Raw genomic sequence first — 16,916 nt, 5'->3', positions numbered from 1 at the left:
TCGCATGTAAGAAACACACTGGCCACTGACTACTCATGCATACAGTAGCCCGCAGAAGTGGGCAATGCCTCCCAGAGTGTAAATCCATTGCAATTTCTACCAATGACGACTGAACAAGAGTACATAGGTTGGCAGCTCTGCAAAGCTTGGATTAATGATCTATTCTGCTGCCACAGTAAGAGTGTTTGGCAAAAGGAACAGTTAAAGAGACAGCTTTGGGAAATACGAATTACTGGCAGTTCCCCACCCACTTCCACCCTCTTTACCAAAGATTAGTGTTTCTCACTGCCTGCATGCAAACTGCCATCTGAAATGTAGTCATTTTGACAGGGAAAATAATGCTGAAAAAAACATGAGGAGACAAGAATCTCATTATTTCAATATTGTGTATAGTATTGGAATACTTTTGTTCATGTTCCTCAGATTATTTTATTTCATCTGAGTCACCTTTGTGGCAAGTACTTCAGATGATCTCGACTATCAATAAATACCCATGTAGAGAGTGACAACTGCTAGAAAGATGAGAAATAGAGCACAAACAGGAATGAAAAAAATAAATTAATCCCACTACGTGAAACTATGTGCATCAAAAAAGCTTTCCAATGAGCAGACAGACATTGATCAGTGGCCTTGACACTGACTTGCATCAGTTGACAAGCAGCTTATCAAATGGCTTATGTATACACAGAATCAGAGTGGTTGAGGTTGGAAGGGACCTCTGGAGGTCATCTGGTCCAACCTACCTGCCCAAGCAGGGCCACCTAGAGTTGGTTTCCCAGGACTTGGTTTTTGAGTACCTCCAAGCATGGAGACTCTACAGCTTCTCCAGGCAACCTCTGCCAGTGCTCAGTCACCCTCACAGCAAAAAAAGTGGATCATTAAATCAGTTGGAAAGTATTCTTGGATCTAGGCAGGCTGAGGGCATGACTGTATTGTGAACTATGTATGTACATGCGTGTGCATGTGTGCACATGCATGTTCGTGTGCCTGTGTGTGCACAGCCCGGTTTGTAGAGCTCCTGGCAGGAGCCCAGGGATGCAGTCTGGGGAAACAGTGAGTGCTTATAGGTACTTTCTTCTGAAATGTTTGTTTTTCTTTCTCACTGGTTTCAAACATGCTCAGCATATCAGTGAAACAAGAGGTAAACACAGAGCCCTCTCAGATTACATCTGTTCCCCAGGCCATCTCCAAAGCAAACATTGGTCTCCCAATGAAAAATACAACTATTACCCATTATTGGACATATCCAGTCGCTGCCTGACCACCAAGTTGCACAGTTAATGAATCTGCTCATTTCTAATAAAAATAAACCAGACAAAGGAAGTGGTCAGCTAAAGCTGAACTTGAAGAGAAGAAGAAAAGGGATTTAATAAAAAATACTCAAGGTTGACATTTCCTTTTTATTTGAAACATGCCTTTCTCGGGAATGACATGATCACATAGATACGATTAGTAAAGCCACACACTGGCGCCGGATTTTAAGATCTTTACCCATATGACTTAATTTGGGAAGCAGTAAAAACCAGAAGGGAAATTCCTCTGGCTCTGTTATTTCACAGTTCAAGCTCCAAATTAAAGTATTTCAAAACAGAGCATAAAAGTATACCAGTCAAAATGAACCAAGCTACTTATAGCCCTAGCAGAAACAATATTTTAAGATTATATCTGTATTCCCCAGTCCCCTTCCTGTCTATTCGAGTTATTTAAGAATCAAATAAGTTTATGTAAAGTGGTGATCAAGCAAAGCTCCAGCAGAAATAATCTGCAAACCTCATTTTTTTAGAGACATTTCACAGGGTACATCTTAGATTTTTTACAGAGAATAAGTCAGCTCACACACAGAAGATTCCCTCCAAATTGAAACATTTGTTCTTAATACCGGATCAACATTTCCACTGACTATAAATTCAAGTATTGTAAAATTCAAATAGTGTTGCTAAGAGACACTTAAATCTGCACAAACTTATTTCCAAGTGAAAGTGTGACTCAAGATCTTTGCTTCTGAATTTCTTGCTAGAATTCCCCAAAACTGTTAGTGGCATTGGCCTTTCTTTTCTTGTGAAGTTTGGTAATGCAAACTTAGTTTTTAGCAAAAAAACTTAAACAAGAAAAAAAAAATCCTGAAAGAGACGTCCCTGTCTTGCAAGAGTCATCAAGAAACTACAGCGGCATCATGCTTTCATTGCATTTTTTTTGCAAAGGAAAACCCTACACACTTTCAGTTTAAATATTATTTTTGATTGACTTAAGGAGAATGGGATGGGGCCAGTACAGAAGGAAAAGGGAGACTGTAATTTCCCTGTTCTTTTTGAAGTTTTCAATTTGTGTTCTTCAGCAATGACCTTAACGTCCCATGAATGAATTTACCAAATGCAGTCAAAACATGAACCGAGTTCTCACATTGCAGAGACTGCCATGTTTTGCGCTGATGGTCTGGCTTCCTATTGTGAAAAGCCAATAAGAACTTTGAAAAGAAACCAGAACAGTGGTTTTTCTCCAAGTTCTGGAAGGAATTCAGGATTATAAAATTTCATACTAATTCTTTAATAGAAAAAAAAAAGTTTCAGCTGAAGCAAAACCTCTTAGACATGAGGCAGTGGTTCTTGGCTATGTTGTCAGTTATCAGTGTGACAATCCCTTCTTCCTCAGCCAACCTAACTGCTGGCTTGACAAGCAGACAACATCAAACCCCCAACCAGAATGCTGGCAATCAAAAGCGGTTTCAAGTGCTTAAAGAGAACTGCTCTCACAGCTCAAATAATGCTCCATGTCAGCTAATTACAATACTGGTAATACAGACAAAGGATGTGCTTTGGAGCTGTCTGACCTTGATGAATGTGTTTTCTTCTGGCACTGATTGGTCTTGTCAGTCCTAAAAAATTAAATCAAGCCAGAATTACCAGAATGGCTTTGAGTGTCCATTAATTTCTCAATGTATGAATCAGCAAACACTCCCTTTACAACTACCCTGTTGGGGGAACACGAAATCCTGGGGCCTTTTATTCCTTGTCATTACATCTGAGCAAGGTGTGACTGGACTAAAAGTCTCTTCCAGAGGAAATCAAGATATTCAAGATTTCTTCTCCATTTCTCTCTTCTGATATGTATATCCAGAGATGCACAGATAATTTCTTGGTTTACTCCCAAAACAATCTAGGAATTTATGAATACTCCAGTCCTTGCTTCACTTCTGCCCCAGCTCTAGCTGCCAGAGGTAGAAATTAATCTAATTTAGAGAAGCTGTGGGGGAAGAGAAGTACCCCGTTTTCTGTGGGTGGAAGTCCAGTTACAGATTGTAAGGAAAAGGCAAGTCACAAAAGCATTGCACTCACAGAAAAGAGTCCACACAGCCAGAGTGAAACACAGACCTGGTCTTGACTCCAGCAGGCATGTGGTTCTACTCTTGAAAGCTCCTCACAGGCTACCAAGCAGCCTGCTGCATGCATTAGAGAAAAATTACTTTAGAGAAATGTGTATTTTAGCAAAAAGGCACAAGTAGAAGTAGGGCTAAGCTCTGTAAGTAACTAAGGAATAATGAATAAGACAGGAATAAGCCTTGTCAGGGGTAGGATAGGACATAACTAGCAGAACCTGGATTTTTATTCCTGACTGATGCTCACACGCTGCATAACCTTCATAAATTCATTTTGGGGCCAGGTTCATAAACACGTGCATGATGAACATTTGGGATTTTGGGTCATGAGCACAATCATCATTGTCTTGAGCAATGAAGGCAAATGTGACAAAGAAACACGTTTAGGGCTCCTGACTCAGCCAAGCCCCACTTTAGTGGAGCACGCCAGCCTGTTGCAGGAATGGAGGCTGCTTTCCCTGGGCATGGAGGGATGGAGCTGCCCGGGGACAGATGCACCCCAGGCAGTGTGCTGAGAGCTGCTCATGTCCCCTGTAGAAGCTGCAGGACAAGCTGGTGAACTTCAGCATCAGAGAATGACTGACATATCTCACAACAAGCTCTGGTTTTAGAGAGCTGTTGGGTTTTTATACTGGACCAGTGTGCTTTAAATTGAAACAAAGATGGCTAGAGGTCTCTATCCTTGCTTCTACCCTCCCTGTTCTGTCCCTTCAAAATCCCTGATGCGTTATACTGTGCCTTGTTCCTTGGATCTCGGCACTTTTTCTAGAGGCTATCCAGGAAGATTTTCATATTCGTGAAAAGCAAGCCACAAACAACAAACTAAGGTAATGTTATTGCTTACCTGTTGCTATTTCATGCACCAAGTTTCTTCTTCCTCTATCTGAGTCCTCCTACTAGGAGTTCAAAAGCGGAAAGGAAATCAAAACCTGTTGGTGTTTACAACAATGAAACAAGCATTTTGTTGTTGGGCAGATATTACGTGGCATAGAGGAATTCAGTGCGTGCACCTCAGTACCTGTGGACAAGCACAGGGTGATTAGATTCTCTGCCCCACGAAAGTATCTCATCATGGTACCGACAGTTTCTTATAGACAGAAAAAGCAGTGTCAATGTCTGGGAAATGCATTTTGTTTCTTCATCTCCCTTCAAATATCACCTGTGTTATCATATTTGTGTAAATCTGTGTTATCATAATATTGTGTGTGTTCTTCCTCTTCTCCCTCTCTTTGTAGACTTTCCATGAATTCCATTTCATCTTCTCATAAGCACTAACTTTAAAAGTATGAGCCAGACACAGACTGCTGTGGCCTCTTTGATTTCAGCGGAACCACAAGGAGTTTGAACCCAAGATTATGTTTATACAGTCAGCAGCAGCAAAGTATATTGTAGTTTCATATCATTCTAATCTCTCTGTTCGTCTTGTTATCTACTTCAGCAAATTAATGTATAAAACACATAAATGATTGGCAAAAATTAACTGTACATTTCTACTTTAACTGAACAATTTACATAGCATTATAGGGAGGGGGTGGGGGGGAAGATTAGTTTGTCAAGTTATAAACAAGCATTATTTTGCAATCTTTGGCCTGTAACTGAAAGATAATAGTTTTAATTTGCATTCAAATAAAGTAAATCTCTCAGTGTAAAAGACTTTTTATAGTTCCCATAAACCAGAAACAGATTAAAGTGTAGACAGTGTAAGGAGGACAGGAAGATAAATCACCCAGACAAACAAGATGATCAAAAAAAAAAAAAAAAAAAAAAGGAAAAATAATCCTTTCTAAATGTTCACTGAGTTAGCTTCACAAATACTATGCACTACAGAAAAGTGTCTGTGATCTCTCCAGGTTTCTGTCTTTAAAGTATTGGCTTTAGCTCAGAAGGCAAAGACCCTGATTTAGGGATACCAAGCCTGCAAGCCCTGGATCTACTCTGGCTTTCTGTTGTTAATTCCAAATCCTTTTATTGGGCAACACTGCCAATCTACCAGGACATCAGCGCCTTAGTCCAAGTTTTTCACAAATATGCCAGTGTTGTACCTTTACTGTGTCATATGCAACAGGAAACATGATTTTCTGGCTTTGAAAGTGCAACGTCCCCACAGTTTCCTCTGAAGTCACTGTGGATTATCAGTGTCCTGAAGCTCTGAAAAAACCTGCTAGTTTTTCCCCTGGGGGAACACTGAAACAAAGTATGTGTAGCTCTCAAAATTATTTTTGCTTTTTCGTTTGTTATAGTTTAATGTAACAGATGTGAACAGCTCTGAGAACAGAGATCAAGAACAGGACACCCAAGTAAACAAAGCACACGAGATAAATAAGCACAGTCTGGTAATATGCCATTTATGAGCCAGACCGCTGAGTTTTGCCCACTCTTTGCTCACTGCCCAATGCCACTATTCCACCCGAGAGGTCAGGTCGAGCCGGTTTCCCTCACAGCCTGGGATTTAAGGCAGTCCCATGGGAGATGCGCTGATGCACCTCCATTGGGAGGAGTTGGTTACAGAGCCTTTGCATCTGGATGAGCATGTTAATCACAAGGCTGATTTACAAAAGGTTAATTTTACCTGCTGGCTATGGTTTATGAGAGTTATCCCAGCTCAGACCTTTGAAAGAAACTCTTTTAGACTCCTGCCCTCAGGAAAGGGTGCCAGCTGGTGGGTCCTGTAAAGGTAACACCAACAACTCAGCTCTGCAGAGCAATGGGAGCTAAACCAAATCCTTAATGAGAGTTTTGTCCTGGTTAGCTGCAGTTCTCCCTCCTTTTGCTTTTCTCTTTTGGAACTATATAGAGACAAGAGGTAGTTAATCCAGGAATTTGGACTCCACTTGGAGCAGGCGCTGCCCAAAGATTTAACACCAGACCTAGCACTGGGTCCAGCCCTAAATGGGTTTAGCATTGGGTTAGGTGCAAATAATCGACGTCTTTCAGGTTGCAAAATAAGGGAAGTGAAAGTCTTAAAGTGACAACTAATTTAAGAATTCTATTTAGGATTAAATTATGTTACGGTGCCACAAGTCTTAAAACTAGAGACCAGTTCCATGAAGCCCCATTCCATTTATCAGCATAGATGTATATACCTAATCAGGAAATCATTTACAATAATGCAGTTACTGATTAAGCTTCATGTCCATACATTCAAAGGTATAAGTTTTCCTGTCAGGACTGTAATGTCACCACACTTTGAGAAGTGTGGAACTGATCTGCCCTGATGGAGCGAGGAACTCGGGAGGAACAGCACTTGTCTGGCTGAGGTTTTCAACCAACACAAATATGCTTCAGTACAACTGTTTTGAGTGAAATCATGTAAGGATATGGCTCGATGTATTTTGGCTTCCTATCTTAGCTGAACAGTCTTGGTTTTTTTTAATACATAGAATGAAAGAGAAGCCTAATCAAAAAGTTTTGAGAGATCCAAGCCACTCTTTACCCCAAAGGCATATACTCACATCTCTCATCATAATCAAGGACTGTATTTGGCCTCAAACAGTGGTGTCATCACCTGTGACAACAAAGACTGAGGAAAGGTTGTGCCTTCTGCACGGCATATTTCAACACAATGAACAAAAAAGGAACAGTTGGGGGTTTTGCAACAGAAGATCATGTCCTAGACTGCATTAGAAACCTTTCTGGAGCAAAAATTAGAAAGCTTGATGTACAGTTCTTAAAAAACCTTTCCATAAGAAATTGTGCGTCTTTTAATTAAAAAGGAGAGGCTTGGTGGTTTCTTGTATTGGAGTATTTTGTTCAGTTGTAAGCCAGTAAGAGGCAGGAACTTCATGGAAGCATAGAAGTCAAAAATAGTGCTCTGTCCTGTCACTACCTGACTGATTATTTGCTTTAGAAAAAAGTATTTAAGAACAGCTTTTGCAATATTTAGCATTCTACCATGTGGACATACAATGTTATGAAAATGCTGTGATTTTTTTCCCTAGGTTATGTCTCTCTTTATATATATATTTATGTTTATGCATATATATATATAAGGTTGCTTTTGGAACCTGTTATTTTTAAGAAACAAGAATACTATCCATTTCTGGAATTCTCCATATTCTATTTCTGGAAGAGTCTGTATTTGAGGACTGTATACGCAACTAACAAGATAAACCTTTTTGTCTCCATGCTTTACAAGGAACAGCTTCACTGACTTTAAGCAGAAAATGGCAATTTTGAAAATGGGAAGGAAGTAACAACCGAAGTGATAGAACTTTCACAGTAGCTGGTCTTCCTTTGTACCATTACTACAAAGGGCAATGTTATTATTCACATCCTTAAAGTTAACTGCTTTGATGATCAAGCCTACAAAGCACATCTTGGTTCCCTGTAAGAAACTGTTCCTAAATTTCATACAGTAAATAAGTCTTTTTCTTTGTACAACTACAATGTAAGAAATTACGCAAAAAATAAGGGCAAGATTGGTACTTCGAAGCAAAGAAAAGATGGTGGGAGGCGGAGGAGAAAAAACAAAGTGGACTTAGAGAAGGAAAGAAGGGAGTATCTTTGGGTGACCCAGAGGACCCTTCCTTTAGTTCAGGTGGCATAAAATGCTCTAAACATCCCACACAGTCATGTTCACATGCACACACAAGCAAATGAACAAAACAAAATGGAAACAAAATAGCAAGTGTTCAGCCTCTTATTTAGCTATGACTAAAGTTATTCTGACATTCTGTACAAGATCAGCGTTGGATTTCTCTCTCAGTAGATAAAGTGTTTCTCTACAGCATCAGGGCACAACAATAGGTGGCAGGACACAGCTCACTGCAATTGCAAGCATAAATGCATCTTGTTTGGAGAAAAAAAATGCCTTTCTTTATATAAAGTGGAAAATCTAATCCTGTAAATGTGGCTTTAAGGCTGGTGCCTGTTACACTTTATTAAAAATGTAAGCATGAAATACAATCCAAAAACCCAACGTACTTTTAAAAATGTTAGAGCAATGCAAAATTGACTATTACTTATGTTTCTAGATACAGGGCAATAAAGCTTTTAGGCCCCATCTGTCACTGCACCTGAGTGGCCCTCGCAGTGTGTGTGCACAACGGCAGAGGGCTAAATCCAGCACCAATCTAAGTGGGTGCAACCACAGTGAAACTGTTTATCCGATGCCAGTGGCGAACTCAGCCCGCAGTGTTCAAAAGGAAAGATTTTATAAAATACTATAGAATCTGCTCATACGAGTCCCTTGAAAATTATTTAATGACTGGAAATCTTTGAGGGAACAGAACAGATAAAGTTCCTCAGTGGCCTTTTATAATAGGCGCTCTGCTAATGAACATCTGGAGTTCTTGCTGCTCTCTTACTTTTATACCATCTAATTTGTATTGCATTAGACCTTTATGTGTTCATGATAAACTAGCAGCAAAGGCTGCCTTAAATATAAAGAGAGGATGAAGACAATTTTTCCATTAACAATACATTTCCCTTTGGAGTCGGAGGTACATTATTGGTTTGTTCCAAGAGCAGAATGTAAACTGCCTCCTATTTGTGAAACATTATTGTTATAGCTTCTACCTGGAGATGTTTCTTGAAACAAAAACCTCAAGACTATTCCTGTACACAAATCAAACTAAGATACTGTACAAGCACAGGACCACCATAAGCTATATCGGAAAAAAAATAATTCACGTAAATTACTTGTTTTGAGGTGTGCAGTTCCCACCGATATGTCAGTCAGCTGTTCCTAGAAGCAGCGCTGTCTCAGTTCAGTTCGTCTGCAGGGACTGGGGTATGAGGGAGCAGCCACCTGGTTCTGTACACCACTCCCTGTGGGAAAAGGTCCAACCACAAGCTGCGCTCCAAGCTGCTTGCAGTGGCCCAACCACATCCGTTTTTGACTGTTACAGTCTCATGGCAGCCAAACAGTGAGACGACTGCTTGTTCTGCCAGAGCTCCAAATTTAAATATTTCTTGTCAATGTATTTATTAATGCCACCTTGTAAACACGGCCTGATTGCTAGGCCAATCCTTCAAAATACGACAACGACACCTACAAAAACTGTTTGGAAAATGTGCTCCACTTCCCTGCTTCCAGCTCCCAAAGTCCATCAAGGAGAAGGCAGCAGATTCCTTCTCCTCCATTTCTTCACCAGCAACTCCCCCACAGTCATCTGGCGACACTCACCTCTCTCAGAACCACTGTTTCTGCTCTTCCTTTCCAACAACTACACTATCTACACTATAAATAAAATACCATTCAAATTCTCATTAATAAGAAAATAAAGGGCTTGTAAACTTGTGACACTGTGCTGAAGATTTTGTTTGCAAGGACGTTACTGAAACCTTTTATGTGCTACATTCAACCAAGCCTGTTAAAACTCTCTGCTCATTATTTTCTCTGGTTTTAGTGGATCAATGTTCCTTCCAAAACTGTACTCCTAAATGACTTCCAGTCTCACTCAATTGTTTAAGCATTTCACTTTTCTCTTCAGCCTTCCCTCCATGAGTTTCTCCACAGATTTTAAAACCTGTCCCTTTGAAGCTCATCATCACCATGATACCTGTTTGTGGCACTCAGATCCTTCACGCTCCTCCAACATCCCAGGTCCAGGTCTCAGAGTGGTCTAAGTGCCACCAACTGTCACAGACCTGTGCTCCTTTACCCCTGCCAAGAGCCCCAAGGCTTCAATGTTTCACTAGAGATTTCTCATTTTCAATTTTGAGTTTCAGTAAGGGCCTCGGAAAAGTCTCATTCCTAACTTCTCAAAAATTATTTTTATTTTTTCTTATTTTTTTAAATTATTTGGCAGGCTAGAATTATTGAAAGTCCTCTACTCTGAAGCATGGAGGCAGAACAACTTGCTCAGCATGGGGTAATGCTGTGCTGGGCTTCAGCCTAGAGCCTGAGCTCTGATGGTAAGGAGGAGAGCACATTAGTAGTGTATCTCTCTGCTCCTGCTTTTCTTTTTGGCAAGAACTGCTACTCTGAGCCAGCAGGTGTTTAATGCTATTAAATTTATGGGTAGTGAAAGCTGTTGAATTTTAAAACATCTGGGTAACATAAATTATTAGAACTTTTTTCCAGTATAAGGCTGAAAAATGGTTTTGAAATCTGCAGCAAAGCATTAGCAGCATTGACAAAAATGCGTTTGTTTTTGAACATTTGACCATATGACTCCAGGATCCCACAAGTATCTTCATGCTTGTAGCTACAGTGCCCATAGCATGTCAGCTAGGAAACACCAGGAAGGCAGGGAGCAGCCAGATCTCACCAGTGTTCTGTTTTTGGTGGATTCCAGATGGATCACCTCATATGCCAGAAAGCGTCAAAAGCTATTGCTGTTTCTCATGTTGTGTGCAGTCTCCTGGATCTCATTCTGCAAGGTCTGATCCATGTTCTTCTTCCTTGCATAGGTCTGGCTGCTCTTAACCATAGTGTCTCATGGAAAGGGTAATGGGGGTAAAGCGCAGGAATGGGAGAGGAAAATCTCAAGTTGGGAAAGTTAATTGGCTCCCATGGTGTGGAAGAGCCAGTGAAGGGAGCGAGCAGGTAAAGTGAAGCACGAAAACTGCTTAGAAGTGTTCCATTTGCTTCAGAGCCCACAGTTTTTACCTGAGCAGAAGTAGTGCGAGCTTCCGAGACATTGAGGACCTGTGTGGCCCAACAGGAGTATGACAAAAGGCAGTCACTGGAAGCTGGCCTGCAGATACTTTACATCTTGGAGAGTCCAATCCTGATTTAGATGCTTGAAGGCTTCTGGAGCCTCACCTTACACATTGGGTTTAAAAACTCTCTGAACCACTCTGTTGCAAGTTTAGTGTGAGAAACAAGCAGTGATTCATCACAAACTTGCAGGCTGCCTGGCACAAGCCATAGAACTATCCCGATTTTTCCAGCCCCTGGAGTGTGGCATCACTCAGTGTAGGCGGTCTTCAGGCTGCGAACATACAGCCGTGACCTGACAATTTCTGTTGGAGCAGAACCAAGTATCTCTGGCTGAGCTGCTCCCATGGCCCATGCAGAGCAGGAGACAACAAATTTGCAGCTATGTGAACAAGGCAGACATGCCAGGAAGCAGCACGAGAGATGAAACACGAAGTCCGTGCCCAAGCTAGAAACATAACTCCTGTGACCTGCCTCTTGATGCTGTGCTTTCTTCTCTATTCTTCTTTTGCCACCTAATTCCTTTGTGACCCTTAGTTTCACTATCATTTTTTTCTCTGCTCCATCAAGATTTGCTAGAGCTTCAAACTAATCAGCTCTACAAGGAATTTCAAGCCAATAAATTTGATACACAGAAGAAATACGGCAGTGATTTGTTAGCAGCTATCATCATCAATGCACAAGAAATAGGAGCCAAGGAAATAAACTGCTTTCCATAAATGCTTTTTTTCTTTCAACAGGAGTTATTTTAAGCTTTGTGACACACAGTTTGTATAAATTAAAAAGATAAATTTCCATCATGAGTCTTCAGTGTTGTCCGGTCTATGTTAGTGGTAACACAGGAGATAAAAGCAGGAAGAGGGAAGGTATAACTATCCTATAGCTATAGATACAGGAAGGTATACATATCCTATATGTAGTAGTATGCATTAGGTAAACATTTCCATTAAAAGTACATACCACATGCACAACTGAGTATTTTCTCTGGTATGACTGAGGATGGAACCGTGACCTATTTTCAAACACTCCTGATTCAGGGGAAGGTCAGATGCAAATAAAAATGTGATGTCTGGCCTCTAGTTTTATGGTAAGATGTATTTGTTTAGGAAAAAAAAAAAATAATCAATGTTTGGGATAATATTACCAGCTCTGGAGAAGGAGCGGGCTGAAATACAGGCTAGGCACATTACCTCCTGACCACCCTCACTCACATTACAGCTCTGATTTCTTTTCCCCATGAAAGAGCAAAAACATAACAGAGAAGCTTGGAACTTTCCAGGTCACCTTGGTTTGAATGCCAGTTAATGGACCCGAGCATTTCCCCTCTGCAGCTTTGCAAATCTCAGCTGAACACTTTCCCCACATGACCACGCTTTCCTCAATGAAGCAGCCGATTCTGCCTAGCCTGCTGCAGCTGTGCAACATCTGGGTGGGAAGATCCTTTGCCCCCAGGACTCCCCAGAGCACAGTGTGGTTACTCGAGTGGTGCACAGGGAGTATGATTTGGCTCTCTACATTTCCTGTTGTGAAATTGTAACTTACCCTGATTATTGTTTGTTTTTATATGACTGCCAAGTTATTGGAAGTTCTTTTCCTCCTACCCTCACCTTCCCTGGATATCGTGTATGCACACACACAAATATATATACACATATACATTATTAGACTTACTATTTTAAACCATTAAAACATATGCCTTATAAAAAAATCTCCACTTTTCTCAAGTCCTGTGGAAATTCTAAAGGTTTAGCTTCATACACGATCAAAATCCCCAATTACATAAATTTTTACTTTTCCAATTTAAAATTACTTTTAACCGAAAGCAAAACAAACACAGGCAGTTACCGTTGGCACATATCCGTAACTTTTTTCAGCAGTTTTTTTTTTACTAGCCATTCCCTTAAGCTACATTTCAAAACCACAGCTTGTTTTTCCTCCTGTACAAGAGATTCTGTATGTCATTTTCATGACTACACAAGGATATCTATCATTTTTTCTAACCACCTACTTCCCTTCATTCATCCCCAAATGTATCTCTATTGTTAAATACAGTGTAACACAGAATAAAACCCTATACAACAGAGTGGTTACCTCAGCTAAAATCAGTTTTCTTTGTTAACCAGTGATTTTCCACTCTTTTCTATGCCTGAATTTTATCTTACGAGCTTAAGGTAAAAGAAAATACTTAAAGGCAGCATTCTACTTATTAAATGCCAAACGTTCCCAAAATATCCAGAGAAAAAAACTAGAAAAATATTAGGCTTCACACCACAAACTTACATTCTTTTACAAGTCTTTGCCCTCCAAATTTCACAAATTATTTTGTAGCACTAAAATCTGGTGAACATTCACCATATAAAATGATTCTTAGAGAGGAATGAGCTACTAGCAATACATTATTTAATACTGTATCAGAGGGTCTTACTCTTCTAGTCTCTAGGCTCTGGCTTCGCAGGGCCACCATTGTTCAGGGTTCAGGACACTTCAAAAAGGTGGGAGAAATACCCACTCCAGCCTCCGAAGACACCAGCAGAGTATCAACAACCCAGAAGCAGGGCTGAAAAGACTAATTTGTTCTCAAGGACTGTTTTGCTACAGCAAGAATTAGCGGTTTGGCACGAGGGTAAATCTTAAATCAGGTCTTTAATCAGAGGATGGTACAGCTCGGAAACTGAGGCATGGTTGCACAGGACACTAGAATAGATGCAATTCAACCTTATCACAAGTAAAGAGTCGGGAATTTAGGAATCTAATAACCTATATTGGAATTTAGCCAAGATGCTGAAGCAGATGCACAAAGCTGTTGCAAGAATGCTTTGTGTATTCTTTATCATTTTAATATCTTATGTTATACCATATGCTCCCACATTTCAATCATTGTAATATAAGCCACAAAAGAGGTAAAAGAAAATGTTGACAAAACATTTATAGAGATTAAATTCCCTAAGGATCTTTGGGGTCTGGGATTTTACAGGCATTCCATTTTCAAAATGCTTCTAGACTTAAATAATCCTGGGGAAATATCCCTTTCTCCGGGGGATGGTTTGAAACATAAGCCATAGACTGCGCCCAGTGATGGAGGAAAGTCCACAGACCAAAGGAAAATAGGAGGAAAAAAAAAACAACACAACAAAAAAAAACCCCCAACAACCAAATCACATGAGAATGCCCATGGCAAGAAAGACAAATATTCAGGGCAGGGGACACCAGGCCAGGAAAGAGCATGGCCAGGAGAAGCAGCCAGGAGAGCGCCCACACAGCTGTTCCCTATTCTGCCCCCTCTCACAGTGCTTTGTCCTTTAGCTGACTCTGGCTCTGTCTGCCTGAGCAGGCTTCCTGCTCTTTGTAGATTTAAACAATTCTTTGTTATTTGTTTATATGCTTTCGGCTGTTTGCTTTGCAAAATGCCTTTTAGTATTCCCGCATTTCTGTCTCTTATTTACCTGCCATTAATTATAATCCTCTTCATAAGCCGAGTTCTTCCCTTCCTGTACATAGACGTGTTCAGCTTTTCCAGAATTTTGCCTTTACCTATACCTATTAATTTGCAATCCTGCTCTTTGAGTTGCTCTTTTTTTTCCTAGGGGTAGTCATTTATTACTCATTTTATGGGATGTTTAAGTAGCCCCCATGCTGAGCTGCAACACTTTAATTTCCTCACTTTTCACCTTAACATCTTTTTTTACTAGCTTCCTCATTTTTAAGCCTTCAATTTAGTGCTCAATTTAGCATCACTATACTGGTTCTTAGTACAATTCATCCTCTGAGGACACTACTCAGAATTATACTATTACTTAAGTACATCTACATTAATGTCACTTTTGTGTGACTGCATCACAAAGCAGACACATGGCCTCGCTGTGTGCTGGCCGGCTCGGGTCAAAGCCCTGCTGACCAGGCTACGGCAGCACGGACTGGATGCAAAATCTGCTCCGACTTTAAAGGGGTCACTGGGAGCTTTGCCCTAAAACCAGCGTGTCCAGATACACAGTTTTACACACAACAGATTGGGAGGCTCCCAACACAGAAAACTTGGGGGGTGGCGGTGGTGCTGAACTTTAGGAGTTTTGCTTAGGGTTTTGTTTTGTTTTTTTTCCAATTTCATGGTTGCACGTGTGTTCTGCTCTGTTCGCATTTGCACAGGTATAAATCTACAAGAACTCTCCAGAAAGAAAAATCTGATCCCATTTGTTAAACTACAAAGTAAGCTAAAAGGAAAGGGCAGGATGAGGAAGGCTTTGCGATTAAAGAGAAGACAGTCACATCAAGAAACTGTACTAAAGGAGCATCATGCCAAAATTCAGGGATACCAGTAGCTCTGACTGGGGGTTTACCACACACTGCATGTGAGCAAAATGTCTCTTGACAGAAAATCCTGATAAAATTTGGTGTCTTCCACAGAAAATGTTTATTTCCTTAAAACCTGACCTCCGGATGGTTAATTTTGAATGCTTTTGAATGAATCACATGTACCTCTTTAGGGGCATGGCCTTCCTTTGTGGGATTTTATGCAGTGCCTCTTATAAGATGATATTAATCTTTGTTCATATGACTGGGTCTTAGCCTAATTTCAAGTTTAAACAGTCCCCTGTTTCAGTTTTGTTTAAAACAATCCTATTTCAGTTTTATGCCTGCATCTCTTACTTTTTTCAGATGTGGAAGATAACTCACCTGAGCACTGAAAAATAAACAAAGAAAATGGGGTGTCACAGTACTCCTCTTGACACAGTCTGCTCCTCAGACCACGCTGTCACTCAGCAAAGCTGGTTACTTTATTTTCTGAAGCCAAGATGGGCTGAAAGTTCAGATATGCATTTATCACAACAATGGAAAACAGAAATTGGCTTATTTTCCTTTTCCTTTGTGTGAAGTCATTACCAAACATATTGACTTGGAACCCCAGGGATTTGGAAGCAGCCAGATTTAGAACAGGAATAAAAACACTAGGATTTTTCAGCAATAAAATAGTGAACTTGAAGCTACAAAGGGCAGGGGGTGTGGGGGCGTGGGGAGTTGGAGAGAGAGCCAAAAGCAGTCATAGAATTGAGACTGGTGACTTTGCAATTGGCAATAATACGGTTATGAAATTAACAGACTTGGAAATTGTTTTAGACTCACTAAGAACATTAAAAGTTTGTTCTTCTTCTAAGTATGAATATGGAAGGACCAAAGCTGCAAGGAATATAAAATTCATATTTTCTCCAGCAGGCAAAGGGCTAAAATACAAGTGATGGTGCAGGAGAAGGAAAAAAAAGCAAAATTACAGCTTTGTTCCAGCCTTTTCTTAACCCCAACACCGAACAACTCTGAGACATCTTCTGAAGCTCATTGTACGGATAAAGCATATCTTCATTCCTGTTGGCATCTGAGTTGCCATTAACTGTGGATTGGCCACTGTTGCCAAAAACTATAGTGAAGGGAACTGCTGTCCCTACCCCATCCCTCCTAGAGCAGCAAGCAGACAGGGATGGTGTAACAAAACCGAGAGGTGACCCTACAGACCATACAAGAGGACTGAGATGCTAAGGCAGCTTCTCCTGCCACTGATAGAGAAGGCATGTGGGGGGAGGCGATGAGGGTCAGAGGGAAAGGCAGTCCCCCCACTCTCCTCACCACCGCACCAGTTGCCCCAGCTCACTGCCAAGGCAGAGGGGAGCCTTCAGTCTGTGTCTGCCCATCCATCCCCTGCTGCTCCTGGCTTGTTGGGCAGTTGTTGCCTTTCCAACCACATGTTGATGAGTTTTTCAGCTTCTGTAAGAGGGAAAAGAACACATTCCAGTAATGTAGACTGCTACAGCAGTACCCTTCCCCGTTCAAAATATTCAACAAGAAGCTAGAAACGTTAAGCCATTCCCTACCCAATAATCTCCTTTAAAGGACATCCTGGACCCAGTTGCTTTATGATGCTTCTGGTAATGCACATCAATAGATAGCCAG

Source organism: Falco peregrinus, chromosome 3, assembly GCF_023634155.1.
Source record: "Falco peregrinus isolate bFalPer1 chromosome 3, bFalPer1.pri, whole genome shotgun sequence".
Classification (NCBI taxonomy): domain Eukaryota; kingdom Metazoa; phylum Chordata; class Aves; order Falconiformes; family Falconidae; genus Falco; species Falco peregrinus.
The sequence above is the reverse complement of the archived record's forward strand: the minus strand, read 5'-3'. Positions refer to the sequence as shown.